We start from the raw sequence: 16473 nt of genomic DNA on the forward strand, positions 1-16473 counted from the left end.
CAATATCTGGTGTTAACCCTCCTGGAAGGGGATGAGAAAAGCAATTAATTTTATAACTTTGATTCCATAGCATAATTGGTGTCCCCTTTTCTCCCTTGAGGATAATTTCAAATGCATGAGCAATTAATATTTAACTATCTTCTAAACCTTATGATGCCTAGGTTATTACTTTTATCAGATACTGGATAATGCATATTACATTAAAACACAATTGTGTGAACTCTTGCTTGGAAAAAGAAATCACTAGGTTTCTTAAAGCCTCAAAGAATAAATATATTTCACTCTGGGAGAAAAATCAAATATGTACATATTGCCTTAGCCTCAGCTGCACACCCAGACACCAGCCTATCATATGTTTTCTACATTTTTATTACTACTATTTTTGTATTTTGGGAAATGCCCAAAACAAGCACTTCCATTCCTCTCTTGGTGTGGTTCTGAAGTGATGAAAGCTGACTCTGCTGACTTCTGTGCACAGGGCAAATTAACAGCACCATACCACAGAAACATTTGAACTAATACAAATGTAATCACTGCTATTTATTATGAAGGTAAATACAAGCGTCCTGACTCTGGGAGCCTTTCCAGAGAGCAGGGAATACTCAAAAAAGGGATGCTAAGTTTCTTAACATTGCATTATTGCAGCTCTGCTGTCTTTTGCTGAACAAAAGAGAAATGTATCTCAAAATAATTGTCCATGGTATAAAAAGCGTTGTTCTGTGGCTAACATAAATCATGCAGAATCATCTTACCCTAGCTTCTTATCTTGGATGATTTCATTAGCTGGTCTTACAAGCATAACTTCCCTTGAAGCAGGTGTCTTGGTACACTCTTCTCCCTGCAGGTGTGGGGTTTGCAGGCACCACTAGTGAGAAGAAAGTTGGGAAAAAGTGGGTGGCATCTTGTGTTGATGGCCACTCTGGAAATATAAGTTCAATGAAGTAATCGTACACCTCAGGCCAGAGGGAGCGGGCCATACACATATCCTGCTGTGACATGTGGCAAGGGTCACAAATGCCATGAGAGCGTGTCATTGTCCATACATAAACATTATTGCATCATAGCACCTTATAATAATCATAATGAAAAAGGGATTTTTTTAGCAGGTGTCGAGAATGTAGCAGGATTATATATATAAAGAGCTGATAGCAGATTGGAAGAGCCAGAAACAGAGTCTGGTGCGTGTATGTTTCTCATATACTTTGCTTTCGTGCTGGCCAGTCAACCACACTACTTCCTTCACTTGAAAAGTCTGAAGAGCTTCTGTATGTGCTTACAGTTATCCTCTATACCCTTCACATCTCATTCAATCTTCTAAAATATGCCTGGTATTGATCAGATGTCAGCATTTTCAAGGTGTTTTTTAGGCTTAACAACTTCTTATCCCTAGTTTATGGCCGTCTACCTTAATTTATTACATGGAATTATGTTTGCAGTAACCTTTTATAGAAACCCTGGCTCCTTTCTCCCACTCCAATCTAGGTGCACTTTGAGGTTGAGGTGCAATGAGCCTAAGGCAACCTGCGCCATAGTTTTCATTTTGAGGGGTCAGAGGCAGGTTCCCAAGTCCTCACCATGTCTCCCCTCCTCTGTTGATACATGGGAGCTGGGCCCAGGTGGGACAGGTCAGCTTAGATGATATGACCACAGGATAGAAAATCTAAAATCTCCCTTGTACTATCCTGCAACTGGTTTCCATCAGGAAACTGAAATGGGGTCAAAGTGGTGGGGCTCTGTTATCAGCCTGACATAAAAACTATTTCCCTCACATGTCCTTTGGGTGTGGAAGATCCTGGATCACAGTGCCTGCTGCCTGGATGTCTTTTCAGACTGTGCTTCTCCTGCTCTGCTAGCATTCTCCTTGGCTTCCCCTTCTCCTCTGTATTGCATTTCGTTTAATGAGCCTGATACAACTTGCTCTCTTCCATGTGAGAACAAGCCACACATCTGAAAACTTTTTCCTACAGTTTGCTTGCAGAGCCAGAAAAACAGTCCTTTGCAGAAGGTATTTTTCAACACTCAGTGTGCCTATGCCAGAATGCAGATTCTCTTCACTTCACTTCACTGAACTAATTGCTCTGCTGGAGTCTGTTTCTGTTGTTCTCAGGGAGGCAATGGAATGAACTGGGTAATGGAAGACATAGAAGCAGCAAATGTCCTGTGTTTTATTCACCTGCCTTCCTGCCCTAGGAAGAATGTGGGTTGATCTTGAGAGGAAAGATATCAGATCAGTCCTGCTTCTTTCTTTTTCTAAAATCAACTGCTAAGTGAAATAAAAAAATGTGCGCAAGAATACTAACAGATCTTTGTTTTCCCTCCTCACTAAAATCCAGCAGCTGCTTAGGGCTTCACAGAGAAAGATAAGCAACGTGATGATTTGTTTGGTTGCATTGCTCTAAACCAAATTTCTTAGTGCTTTGAGACTGGAAAAAATCACAAAAAATATCAAAATTTTGGAATTGTTAGGAAGAAAAAATATTCAAGTAAATAAATTCTGAGTTGTAGTTTGGCCATAAACTGGCTTTGCTGACAAGAGAATTAGATCAAGATTATCTTAGCAAGCAGGATACTGCATTTACTGAGCAAACTTTTTCTATGCTCATATGTACCCCTTAATATTTGAATGGGATCTTTTTTTTCCACATTTCATGAAGAAAACTGATTTACAGGCCAAAAAGAAGCTAAGTTCTTTTAAATTGCACAATATTTAAACAAAATCTTTTGGTATTCTACATCAGGCTTTCAGTTTACATAGAACTATCTCCAACTCTTTATCTTCTAGAGATATTCCATTTCACCAGATTTACTTCATTACTTCGTTCTTCACAACAGATATCTTCTCCCCAGCTGCCCAGATTGTTTAGAAAAATAAATAATTAAAGATGGAGAGAAGGAAGTGAGAGGTTTTGATGTCACATATTCAGTTATGCTTTGATTTTTCTAGCTTATAATTTTCTTGAGACTCCTTACACTGTAGCAAGCATCTCTTGAACAGCAATTTGTCTAACCTTGTTTGTTATAGTTTCACCTCCACAAATGAGAAAAAGGCCTATTTCTACAGATATTCAAATAAAACCTCTTCCAGAATCAAATGATTAGTGCCCTGAATTGTCATATAGCAAATGCAGATTCTCTAAATAATTTTAGAACACATATAGATTCAATGGGAAATCAAAAGAGATCTCATCCTTGTTTTTTCCTTTTGCTCCATTTTTGTGCTCCATCCTGGTCATATAAGTCAGTATAAAAGTGCATCCTCTCTGCTCCCATGCCAGCCTACCTCATGTTGTGGCTATATTGATTCAGCACTCCAGAAATAAGTGCCTAAGTAGTTTGGGTTCAAGGTGTCTCACACACAGCAGACTCAGGTCTGCTTTTATCTTTGAATCAGTAAGACTGAAGGTTTTGTCCAGCCCATAACTACTTTCCCCACCATCTGGGTTGCTGGAACTAGCGTGGTCTGGAGGATCAATAAAATAGGAAGATTTGCTGCAGTGTTCACAAGCTAAAGAAAGGCTGATATTAGTGTAAATTCTGACCTTGTAGGAGATTACACAATTGCTGACTTCCTTGGAAATGCTTCTGTGGTTCCTGTTTCATAAATGTCCCACAGAAAATGAAACGTATTCCTATTGGCCAAAGAGCCAGGGGGGAAAGTGTGGCTCCTGGTTGGTATATGCTGAGCATGGAGAGCTGTTTACTAGGATATAAACGGAAGAGGTTTCCAGTAATGCTGCCCTCTCAGTTATGAAAGAATGGCAGAGCCCCAGACTTCACTGGAGCTCTCTTCAGGATCCTACTTAATGCACTGGCCTAGCTACTTCCTAGGCTCTGTTTGTAAATTCTTGGTTACAAGAGCAGGGTTGCACAGTGGCAATATATTTTGAGAGGAATATTGTTTTGCGAGCAAGACCATATCATTGCTTCTGGGCTCATGTTTTACAGTACTAGCTGAAGGATGTCAGAATAGGGCAATACTTCCTGTCATTTCATATTGTGCCAAAAACAAACACATTGATATGAAAAAGGACTGTAAACTCTGTGAACTGTTTTTTACAGATGTACCATACACAGATCTCCACAAGGTCAAGAGAGGGGAGCAGACAAGGCTGTTTACTTTGACCCTGTCTGAATGGTATTTTTTCTTAGGAAAGGACTTATCCAACAATTTTTTCTGTGACATACAGGATATTGTAAGTATTGTATGTTTGTATTAAGGTAATGAATAGAGTTGCCCCAGTACCTGTGTAATGTGCTCATCACTCATTCTCTCTACCCTAAAATGCTTCTGTGTGGTTGCAGAAGATGCAGAAATGATTGATCCACTTCTAGGGAAAGGCTGACTAAATAAGAAAAGAAACCAAGCACACACAGACATAAAATGCTCAGGGAGACGTCTTTGTTCATATTATATTAAATCCATATTTTACTATAATTCTGGAGACTGTGACCTATCAACAAATGTGGGGTAGTTCCTTCTCTAAATAAATAAAACAATACCAAAAATTAAATTTCCTTCTTCTTCCTACTTCCTTGAAAGAAATGGTCACTTTTCTTATAACACCTTTCAGACAAGCATAGCATTTCTACCCAGTTATGCCTATCAATATCCTTTCACTTATTTGGGACAGACCATCATATCCTTCTAAATTTTCTTCAAAATTATCATTTTACAAGGAGAAATTCTGGTGTGCTTTGGTGTAATCTGATATCAACATGTGGGATAAGGAGGTATTACCTGAAACCAACAGACAAATACAACTTTTCTACATTTACCTATCAAGTTCTTTGCTCACATAACATGTTTCTGTGGTCATAGATAGTGGGCTTTGTGAGTCTTGGACTGTTTCCTGATACTTACTTGGTTGTTTGCATTATGGTGGGTCCTGCTAGGAGTTCTGAAACAAAGGGAAATAGAGATTGAGACAAAGGGAGTAGCTGCCTCTACTGGCTGAACTTCAGTTCCAAGAGAAAGAATAAAGTGCTGGTGCGCTTCTGCAAAGGACCAAGCCCATAGATCAAACAACGAGTCCTCTACCAGGAGGACTTTCTTCACCTATTGTGGCTGAGACCCTAATATCCCAGCACTAGAGAAGGTAGATTCTTTGGTAATACAGAGAATAATGTATTTTGGGACATAGTTGTTTTGTCTGGAATTTTGAGCACGAATACCATGTCTGTTGCCTTGCACCTCCTTATTTAATCCTAATCTGATGTAGTTGTATCTTTTCCTGGCAGGGAAACTATTTACCGCCCCAAAGGACAAGCCAGGTTGTTGTATGAAGTCAAGAGGATAATTTGGTGCTTCTCTTCCTTCCAAGTCTTTGTCCTTTCTGTGTGCTTTAGTGCCTATGTACAATTATTCCTGTTAAAGTGCAGCTTTTCACTTTATAGGATTTGCTAACATGGATGATAAAATGTAGTTTCTACGACAAATTTAAGTCCATAATGGAATGTTTAGGTTTTATACATCGAAAAAACCAAAACTTGAATCCCTAATGATTCATCCACTGGTGTGTACACCTCCAAATTAGAAGTGGAAACATGAAATATAGGGAGTACAGTAAATTCACAAATACAAGCCACATTGAGTATAAGCCACATCTCTGGGTGTTGGCAAACATTTCGGTTTTTGTCCATAAATAAGTCCCACCCGAGTATAAGCCGCTCTGTCGTTCACAGCGAGGACCCACGTGCAACAAAGTTGCCAAATAGTAACAGAACCGCGGGAGGGCGGGGTTTACTGGCTCGGCCCGCTTGGGGCTGCGGACGGGGCCAGGTGGCCAAGCCCGGCACTGCCGCTCGGCACCACCGCTCGGCACCGCCGCTCGGCGCGATCGCTTGGCGGGGCCACTCGACGGGGCCGCTCGGCGCGATCGCTCAGCGGGGCCCCTCAACAGGGCCACTCGGCAGGGCTGCTCAGCGGGGCCGCTCGGCGCGATCGCTCGACACCGGCCACCGCTGCCACTGGTCTCGGTCACCCCGGCCTGGCGCTGCCCCGTGGTGGCAGGCAGGGACAGAGCTTCCTCCGCTCCCATGGCAGCAGCGGTGGGCGGGGACGGTGTTTCCCCTCTCGTGCCGCGGCGGCGGCGGGCCAGGATGGAGCCTGCCTGCTCCTGCCGCGGTGGGTGGGGACGGAGCACCCCACCTCCTCCCCGAGCCGCGGCAAAGGCGGCGTGGGGCCCCCCCGTCTCTCCCCCGGGCTGTGGCAGAGGAGGGAAGGAGAGAGCTCTCCCACCTCTCTCCCTGCCCTCCGTGCTGCCTGCAGGGATCCAGGCTCCACCTGCGGCGCAACAGAGTAGCGATTTGTAACAATCGCGAAATGCCGACTTTGCAGCTGCTCGGCTCGGGACTCTGCCTGGCACTTCTGAGGTTAGAAATGTCAGAAAATTATTCACATATTAGCCGCTCCTGAATATTAGCCGCATTTTCGGTTTGGGAGCCAAATCTTAGTCAAATTGGTGCGGCTTGTATTCATGAAATTACTGTAATTAGGTGATGACTTATGGAGACCAACGATTTTGCTGCTACAAGATGTGAAGACATTTTTAATATCATCTTATTTGCAGATTGACTTTACACACTTGCTATTGTCAGCTGAAGTTTGCCATGGAATGAAGTACACATTGAAAATCAGTTGAGAGGCCTTCTTGAGGTACTGAGGTGCTTATTTCTAAGGGAATTTGAGGTGAGCAGAGAAATAATCATCAATAAATCAAATTTCAAAGAATGTCTTCAAACACTAAGGTTAAAATAACAGAAAGTTCTATTTATGAACTTTCAAGTAACCAGAAACAGCAGTGTAAAGAGGAGTCAACTGCTTTTATTCACCTCAAAAGGTTTAAAATTAGATCCTAACAAGCATTATTTAAATGTCAGTGCTGTTTAATAATTTGGTTAAAACTTATATGAGAAGTGATTTTGTAAATACATCCACATTTCTCTGTGGCTGACATTTCACAAGGATGCTTGGAACAGGCAATGGTTTGGAGGAATGTAATTTCTTTCCTGTTGTTTAAAGGAGTAAGATTTGCAGGGCTAGTTGAGACTTTGAGGGGAGTGCAAGCCTCAGTGCTTTCAGCAGAGCACAGGGATTGTATTTGAACTGCTGTACTTCTTCTAAAGGCATGGTACTGACACACTTCAAACAGGTGGAGGGAGCTCATGCAGCACACAAATCTTGGGATTTGCACTGCTATTTCCTCTAACTTTTCATAGGAACAAGATTTACTTCTCCATGTGGTCAGATCAGTGAAACCTCAACATCACTGTGCAGTACCTGCCTAGCAAGTAAGGCAGTTTTAAGGAGGTACTATCCATAGGACATGCAATATAGAAGTTTTAGGAGGCAGCAGCACCTTCTGAGTGTTCACTGCAGAAAGTGAAGCCATGGAAAGAGTTAGGGAAAGTTCAGGAAAATGCCACAGAAACTACCTTTCTGAAGATAAGAAATGAAGCAAGAGAAAGGACAAAAAGGACTTTCAAGTAATGAGTACTGTAAAAATACATAGGAAATAGAGGCTCAGTGACAGAGCAAACTGGTCACCTCACTCACGTGTCATGCTTCTAGTATTTTTGCTTCACATGCTAGCTAAGATAAAGAAAATCACTTTGCACCTAGAGTGGAATACGCTATCTGAAGGCCAATTTGAGCCTTTAATCCATGAGATCTTGGCTTCCTCCCAAAGCAGAATGAAACATTAACTAAAGAAACTTTGAAATCTTTGAAGAAACTGAGTCATTTTCTAGCCAGCCTTGCTGCCCCTAATCCCTGTGACAGGAGCAGGCAAAGTGTTTATGAAAGCTACAAGAGATTGTGTCTAAGTGATCAGAGACCCAGGAGCACTTAATGAATACCTTGTCTGAGCCAAATGTAAAACAGGGAGAGTTTTAATGAAAAGTCACCTGCATGTGTTTCTCTCCTCTTGCCTTTGATGTCTGGATGATATGTTGCTGGTTTTGAGATGTCTGCCAAGAAAGGCTGTTTTTGAAAGGTTTCAGCAGAAGATGTATCCCATAGTGAAAAGAGCAACCTGGTGTTTCTGGGACTCTATCACATTGAAAGTATTTTGTGTAGCATGGACACCTGGGAGAAATTCTGTAAACAGACCCAGGAGTTATATAGAGCCACTGAGCATGTGAGAATGATGTTAGGAAACTGAAGCCTATGTGGATTTGAAATTGGTGAAAGAGATGGGGGTAACATGAAAGGTTTCTGTAGGTATTTCAGCAATAAAAGATCTAGAGAAGGCATGAGCCCACTGCTGAACATGGCAAGAAACCTGGAGAGAATAAACACAGAAGAAGCCAAGGTGCTAATGGTCTTTTCCTCTTGGTCTTTGTTGAAAAAAAATTGTCTTCACAAATTTCTGGGAGATGCCAGAGCATGGAAGATGCACCCTTGTTGAAGGGTCAGGTTAGAGAACTTAGAGACAGTGGAAGTATACAAGCAATGGAGTGTCATGGGATGCTCTCAAAACTGCCAAGGTAGCTGCTCAATGTGACTGCCAGGCCTTTCTTGCTTATCTTGGAAAGATCATGATGATGGGAGTCATTCCTGTGGGGTGAGAGAAAGCAAACATCACTTCTCTGGAAAGACAGGAAAGAAAATCTGGGGAAATACAGGACAGTTAGACTCACCTTAATCACTGTGAAAGTGATGGAGCAGATAATCCTGGAAACTATTTCCAGTTGCATGGAAGACCAGAAAGTGAGTGTGTGTAGTCAGCATGGATTTACAAAGAAGAACTCTCATCTAAGTAAACTGACATCCTTCTAAAATTAGGCTAGTTTGGTGTATGAAGGGAGAACAGTGGATGTTGTCTGCTTTGACTTCAGTAAAGCCTTTGACACTTTCTTCTGTGACAGCCTCATAGAGAAGCTGAGAAAGCACGGGCTGAGTAAATTGACTGAGAAATGAACAGAAAGCTGGATGAATTTCCAGCTTCAAATGACTGCCCTAGCAATACAAAATGTAACCAAGAGCCAGTCATTAGTGGGGTCCTCCGCAGTTAGCACTTGACTAATACTGTGTAACATTTTCATTAATGTCATGGGAGACTGGGGAGGGTGCGCCCTCCACAAGTTGCCACATCGTGAAAAACTGGGAGGAGTGGTTGATGCACACCACTTGTTGTGCAGACATGTGGATCTCCACAGACCAGAGAAACTGACAGAGGACAACCTCATGAAATACAACAAGGAATGTGCAAAGTCCTGCACCTGCTGAGGAAAAACCCTGTGCACCAATACAAATAGGAGGACAACCACCTGGAAAGTAACTGGCAGAAAAAGACCTGGGTATCTTGGTGAATAAGAAGCTGAATATGATCAGCAATGAGCCTTTGTGGCAAAGACAGCCAACAGAATGCTTGAGTGCATCAGAAAGAGCCTTGCCAGCACTACTGGGCATTGGTGAGACACATCTGGAGCACTGTATCCAGTTCAGTGCAAAGAGACATGTGGATGTACTGGAATGTGTCCAGTAAAGGCTGTGAAGATGACTGTAATAGGAACACCTGATACAGAAATGGCTGAGACATCAGGGACTGGTCAGCTGGGGGAAGAGAAGCCTCGGGGAAACTTATCAAGGTGTGTAAACACTTCAAAAAGTATGAACACTTCTCTAATAAAGACCAAAAAACCAGGTTCTAATTACTGTTATCCAGCAAAAGGATTACAGGCAATGGACAGAAACTGAAATACAGGATATTTCAATCGAATATAAGAAAAAAATACTTTTACTCTCAAGTTAATCAAGCTTTGGAAGAGGTTGCCCAAATAGGCTGTGAGTCCTTATGCCTGAAGGTGTTAAAACCTGAGTGGACACAGTCCTGCAGATTGCACTAAATGACCTCCAAATGCACCTTCAACCATTCTGCGACTTCATACAATGAGCTGAAAGCTGAACAAATAACCCTTGACTGATTCCTCTTCCCATTAAAACTGCTTATCACCTTTGCATCTTCCACTGTTTTAAGAGAGAGATTAAAATATTATTTCTCGAACCAGATGCAAGTGATCTTGATTCTGGGGGCAGTGGGGGGTGGGGTGTGCAGGGAGGTTTCAGGAACTTTCAGGTTTGTTCATTTAGCCTTTTTTGCTGTCTATTCTACTTTCAATTTAATAGCCTGGACTCTTTCAAATAACAGATCTTTTTTCTAAGATAGGATGATATTTTAAATATAATATATAAATATAAATATAATAGAATAAATATAAAATATAAAATATAAATTGTATATTCTATATATTCTATATATTCTATATTCTATATTCTATATTCTATATTCTATATTCTATATTCTATATTATATCTATTAATCTGGTGACATACATAATGGAAGTACTTTGATTCTATCATTAAAGTAGCTGCAAATAAGTGAACTAAATAGATTATTTCAGTTTTAAAAGGAGTGTTAATTTGGTGCTTGGAAGCAGGGGAGCACTCGCAAAGCAGATGGTTAGGACTTCTCACTATGACCCCTTGCTTGGTGGCATGGACCAGTTTCATCTTTAGAAGTGTTAGAACTTATGAACACTATAAAAACTATCATTTCAGAGGTAGAATGAAGTCTAGATGTACTATTTCTTAAAATAATTCTTTTAGGAAAATAGGCCTTGATGCACATAATGAAGTCATACTCAATGAGACCAATACAAGAAAATACAGATGATTTTTATTTCATTAACTGGTTTCCCAGCTGCCTAGTCTCCAGTAGGTGATTTCTATTAAGTCAGTTGATGAATATCAGAATAATTCCAGAACTTAAAAATACTGAGAAGACACACCTGGTGGCCAAACTCTGTAAATTTTAAAAGGGTCAAAATTATGAGCTGTTATTTTAAAACCTGCCTACTCCCACTCCAACAATGTAGATCTAGTGCCAAAAGATAAGGATTAAAATGTTAGATGTCTAAAAAATACATGATTTAACAATCATGCTTACTAGAAATAATGTACACACGTACTCCTTTAACCTTACCCAAACTCAGAATCCCACTTTGGGACCTGCTTTGACAATACAATCAACACATATTTAATGTAGCAATGTCTTTCTAACTCTTTTTGTTAACGAGCTCTGCCTAACTATATTCAAAGTGCAAATTTTTTTCCCTTGATAAATGCAGAAATTTCCAGTATTTCATCAGGCTGGAGTTGATTGACTTCCACTGAGGCTAGCTGCAGTTTTATACCACTATATTATTTTAGAGAAACAGGAAAATACATCCAGTTGAAATAACTATTGACAGAAAACACAGGCATTTAAATTTCAGTAGTGTTCATCTTTCATGCAGTGATGTTTCAGGTAAAAATATATGCAGAGAATATCTTCAGGATGGTCTAATAATTAACAGAAACATATCCTTACACAAACCCTTTTTTCATGAGAGATTAAAAGTCTTTCCTTATAATACAGTCTTAGGAAAAAATAGAGTATCCGTAAAGTTCTCATATAGCAGTTCACCAAGACATGAAAAGAGAGACTTCAAAGGTGAAAAATATTTGCAAAATACTGTGTTAAAGGTGGAAGAAGAAATCAGGTGGAGCACACAAAGATATTTGCAGGAAAGAAAAAAGTGTAATCTAAATACAGACATTGCCTGCTTTGTTAGGACTGACTTGCCATTATGGAACCAGCTTGGTGACAGCATTTTTCTCTGAGGTCTGTTTTTGGGGGTCAGGATGCTCTTCCAGGTGAGATCCCCACTCATGAGGCCACCAGGAAGCAGAAAAGCACTGGAGAGAGGCTTGTGTGAGCAATCTTTTAGAAACTGAAATGGCAATCTTTTAGAAACCGAAATGGTTGTCCTGACTATATGAATGTCTCATCCCTCAGAGAGCAGAATGAGGAACTGATAGAAAACGACAAGGAGAAGAATGCAGAACAACTGAATATAGTCAGAGCTTTGCTTTTGAAGACAGAAAGAAAGGGGGCAAAATAGGTGTTGTATCAGATGTCCAGCTTGTAATCCTACCAGGCTTCGTGTTGTACATTCAAGCCCTCAAGTAAAATATAGGGTAAACCACCAGCTTTTCTTCTGGCTGCTGCACAGCCAGGTGGTGACATACTTAGTTTTTTTCTCCCAAATATGTCCCAAAGTCATACAAATTCCAGATTTAGTTAATCTCATTCTTGCTTGCAAATGTTCCTGTAACAGCAGATCAGCACATCTGACTCAAAAAGAATCCACTTGAAGAGGTATTTTCCCATCATGGTTCTGAGGTTACCACTAGCACTCCATCATTATTACAGCATCATAGAGGTGGCTCCGTTTTCTGCTCTGCATTTTCCTCTTCTACTGCACAGCAGGAGGATGTGGCCACCTCTGTGGCTTTGGGTTGTTGTGCTTTTTCAATTTATGGCTGCCCTGCTCAGCATGGCAGGGTCATCCAGACCTTGCACAGCAGCAGCTGATGCAATCTTCTTTCGAAGTGGAGGGTTTGAAATAGCTGTATATGAGGGAAAAGTACACTTCAAAAGGTCCCCATATAAGGCAGAAGTGCTGGACTGGTTTAATGGAGGGAGTAACACTGTCTTCCAAGAAGGACCTGTCCCTCAAGACACTGACTGCTCATGCACAAGTAATTCTGGGTACTTTGTGAGCAGGGGCTCCCGGCCGTCTTGACATTGCACACTAGGGATGCAGCCTGTCATCCTCCCTCATCCCTTAGTGGGGACCTGCCTGTTGCACCCGGGGCCTCCAGCCCTGGCAGCATTCTCCACCACTGAAGTCAATGAAATTGCAGGTTTTCATCACCTCTGGGGGTCTGTCAGGCACACACTGCCAGGCAGCTGAAAATGTGGCACATTTCACACGCATCCCTTGCACTGCTCAGCACTGCTGATCCACTGAGAAGTGAATTGGCAGAGTGGTAGTAACTGCAACACCGCGAACAGAGACAGATCCAATTTGCAAATGGTATAGAAGGGTTTTACAGGTACCTGCATTTTAAATGTCTGTCCTACTTTTACTGGAATCTTTCAGCTAAGTAAGAAAAGGTATGTAAGCATACCCTGAGCAGAACCCTAGAGCAGAAAGACTTCAACTTAAATTTTTCTAAAAGTTACCTCTTTCTGAACACTGTCAATAATAGCAAATAATAAAGATTCCAAACTACATGCATCTGTTTGCAAAGGGAAAGGCAAAAAAACCAACCAACCAACCAAACAAACAAAAAAAACCAAACCAAACCAAAACAAAAAAAAACCTGCTGCAAAATTTTTTTTGCAACTACTGAAAATTCCAGACTAAATTGTTTGGCAAGAGGTTAGGCCCTCAATGCACTCAAAGGCTCTGCAATTATCACTCATCAACCACCACCTATCAGTTGGGAACCTGTTGGAAAGGGTTTAACGTGAATATAAATGAGGAGGGAGGGATATGTGGGAATGAGATTGTGTGGCATATTTTGGGGAATTTTTTTGACTTCTTTCCAGACATATTTCAGTTTACATAAATATTTGAGCATTGGATCAGACAGGATTTGCAGCACAATAGTATTAGGAATGCCTTTGCAAAAACTGTGATTTGCTTTAAATAAGTCTCTGAGGAGGGGGAGGGCAAATCAAGCTTTCTCAATGTATACATTCAAGCACCATTTAATTATTACAGACCAGACTGATGGGCTTCCCCACCAGTTTCTCCTCTTTTACTTGGTCTCCTCTTCCTCTCTGTGATTTGATTAGAAAGTGAACTGCATTTTTGAGATGACTGATACCAGCTAACATTCCTTGCAGAAAGAAAGATGCTTGCCGAGGGACAGGGCTAGGCAGTGCACGTGGGATATCAGGTTACAAGAAGCCTCTTGCTGACTTCCTGATTTGGCCTCAAAGGATTAAATCTGCCTTTTGGTGTGCTTGTTGGGTGTGCTTGCCTCACCTGGCAAGTGTCCCTAGGAGGGTGGGAGACCTCACCCTCAGCTCAGGCTGCTTCCCAGAGGAACAGACTGGAGGCTCTTCCAAGCAGTGCCTGGTGGAGACAGAGGCCTGGGAGTCTGCCTGGCAATGAAAAGGCTTTCCTGCACGTTCAAGTCCCTAAACATCCAAGTGGGCAAAAAGGTATTTGAGGAAAAGCACTTGGGGGTAGTAGGAGGTAGAGCAAGTTACTTGGAGCAGCACACTGCAAGGGTGAGACCTGCAAAAATAGTCTTGACTTAATAGTCTTAAACTATCCATTTTTATCTTTCTCTTATGTGATCTGGACCAGCTCTTCAGAAATTAGTAGATATATTCTGGATTTAGAAAGGAGTGAGGGAGATAACAATCTGACCATGGCTCTTAAAAAACTTTTTCTGAGAGTTGGTCAGGTTAGATTTCCTCTAGCTCTATAGTACCAGGATAAAACAGATTTTCAGATACCTCCTGTTGAATATGAAACACTTTTATTTAAACTATCTTTTAAGTAAGAGCATTTTCACTAAATAAAAGAGGTGAAATGCAAGAGCCTGTTGCTGAGTAAAGCAGGAAAGGGCTTCACAGTGAGATTTGATTGTTTACATTCAATGAAAGGAAAAGTCTGATTTAGAGTGCTCAGATTTAATCTCAGCACAGATTAAAATGGTTCTATTGTGTTCTGCTGGGCTGTTTGGAAAGGTGAACTGAGGCTTTCGTAGGACTGTACCACTGCAGTACATACATGAGATTTACATGCAATCACGTCAGTCACATAGAAGTGCCAAACGGAGTCTTTTTGGCTTAAGCTGTGCTAACATGGTCTTTCACACTTTGAATTTCTACCTGGTGTTGTAAATAACCTCTAAAATCTTGGTGGGTCTGTCTGGCCATTTCCTGAGTTTCCTGTTTCTCCTGCCTGCCTGCAAAAGTCAGTTTTACTGCAGCACGGCAGCTTTGGGGGCAATCTGCAGCAGGTTATTGCGAGCACACTCAATACGCCTCCTCTACAGAGCAATTAGGCAGCGCTCCCAGCCTCCTGCAGAAATAGACTTCATAGTGAGAGCGGAGGTGCCTCGCCCTTAAGTTCAACCATAAACACATGCTGAGCTACTGCAACAGAATTAAGTCAAAAACAGGACTCAGAATCTGACTCCTAACGAAACTGAAATAAGCTTGGTTACTGCTCTTCCATCAGTATTTTGTTCATATATATGACAAAAGGCAAAGCCTTAGAGCATGAGAGGGAGAGAGCCGTGTCATTTAGCAACCCAGTAAACCCAGCAGATTCTTGGGGGAGAGGCAATTTGTTAACACACGCATGCTAGATATCAGATCTCTGTTTTCTGTGAATTGTCTACACTATGAAGTTTGTTGGGGAAAGGACATGTTAACTCAGGGCAGTACATTATGGTTCTTTGCACTATTGGAAACAATGTGTGCTTGCAATGTCTGCAAAGTGACAAGCTAGGAGTTTCTAAGATTTGATGGCCCTGGTTCAGAAAGCCCTTCTCTGCCGCCCAGAGCAAGAATTTTAGGCCTCCTTTAACTTAAACAAGGAGTTTTTCCTCTTCACACTGTGAGGGTATCAGCTTCCTGTGAGGATTGAAATATTACAAAAATGCTTTGAAAATGAAAGCAAAATAATGTGGTGAGCATCGCCTGGGTGCAAATTGATAGATAAAAGGCAGCCAGGTACTACAGCAGAGATGACAACCGCTGTGGAGACAGACAGACAAAACATTAGGAAGTTATCTTCTTTCACCCTTGTGATCAGCCAGCCCTCCAATGACCAGAAATTGTTTAACATACTGTGAAACAATGATCCTATACACCCAAGGCTTGGATGTTTTCAGATAAAGCATGTAACCCCTCTGTGACTGCATCCTCCTTGGCTGTCTCTGATGCCAAACAGGTGAACCCTCTGTGATGCAGACATCCAAAGTTCAGTTTATTTCACACCAGTGGGTGCAGATCAGACCAGGACGCTTCTTTGAAGATATTTTGGGTGTTAATGCTTTTTAATGCCTGGAATTCTTCATGTAGGTATGTATGTATTTACTTATTTGTTTGTTTATTTTCATAATGGAGCATAGCATTGTGAATTCTTTCAATGCCATTATGGTTTTGTCTAAAGCACACAAGCAAAACCAGCTGCTTCAGAGATGACTAGGGTTGTTCTCAGAGCCTAGGACACAACACTCCTTAGAGACCAACCACTCTTTTCTCAATGGTGAAAAAGAAAAGAGAAAGAAAACTGTTGTCTTTTTCATGAAATTTCAGGTATATTTTCCCCCCTCAAAATAACCTTTGAAAGAAGGAACAAGGACAGGAAACGGTGCAATTGAAAATTATCAGATTTTACACTGGTGGAAATGCAGTCAGCAGTTGATAGAGCTGTGAGTGGCAGAGTTACAGGGAATGCCAAGCCCAAAGTGAACCTAAGTGATGAAATCTGAAAAACACCAACAGTCTGAACCATTATTAGCTGTATGGGGGAAGTCTACACCTGCAGCCACGAGGTGATCTAGTTCAAGCATCTGAAACTTGCAGCTCTGGTCAGCGTTCATCTAGCACT

Source organism: Catharus ustulatus, chromosome Z, assembly GCF_009819885.2.
Source record: "Catharus ustulatus isolate bCatUst1 chromosome Z, bCatUst1.pri.v2, whole genome shotgun sequence".
Taxonomy (NCBI): domain Eukaryota; kingdom Metazoa; phylum Chordata; class Aves; order Passeriformes; family Turdidae; genus Catharus; species Catharus ustulatus.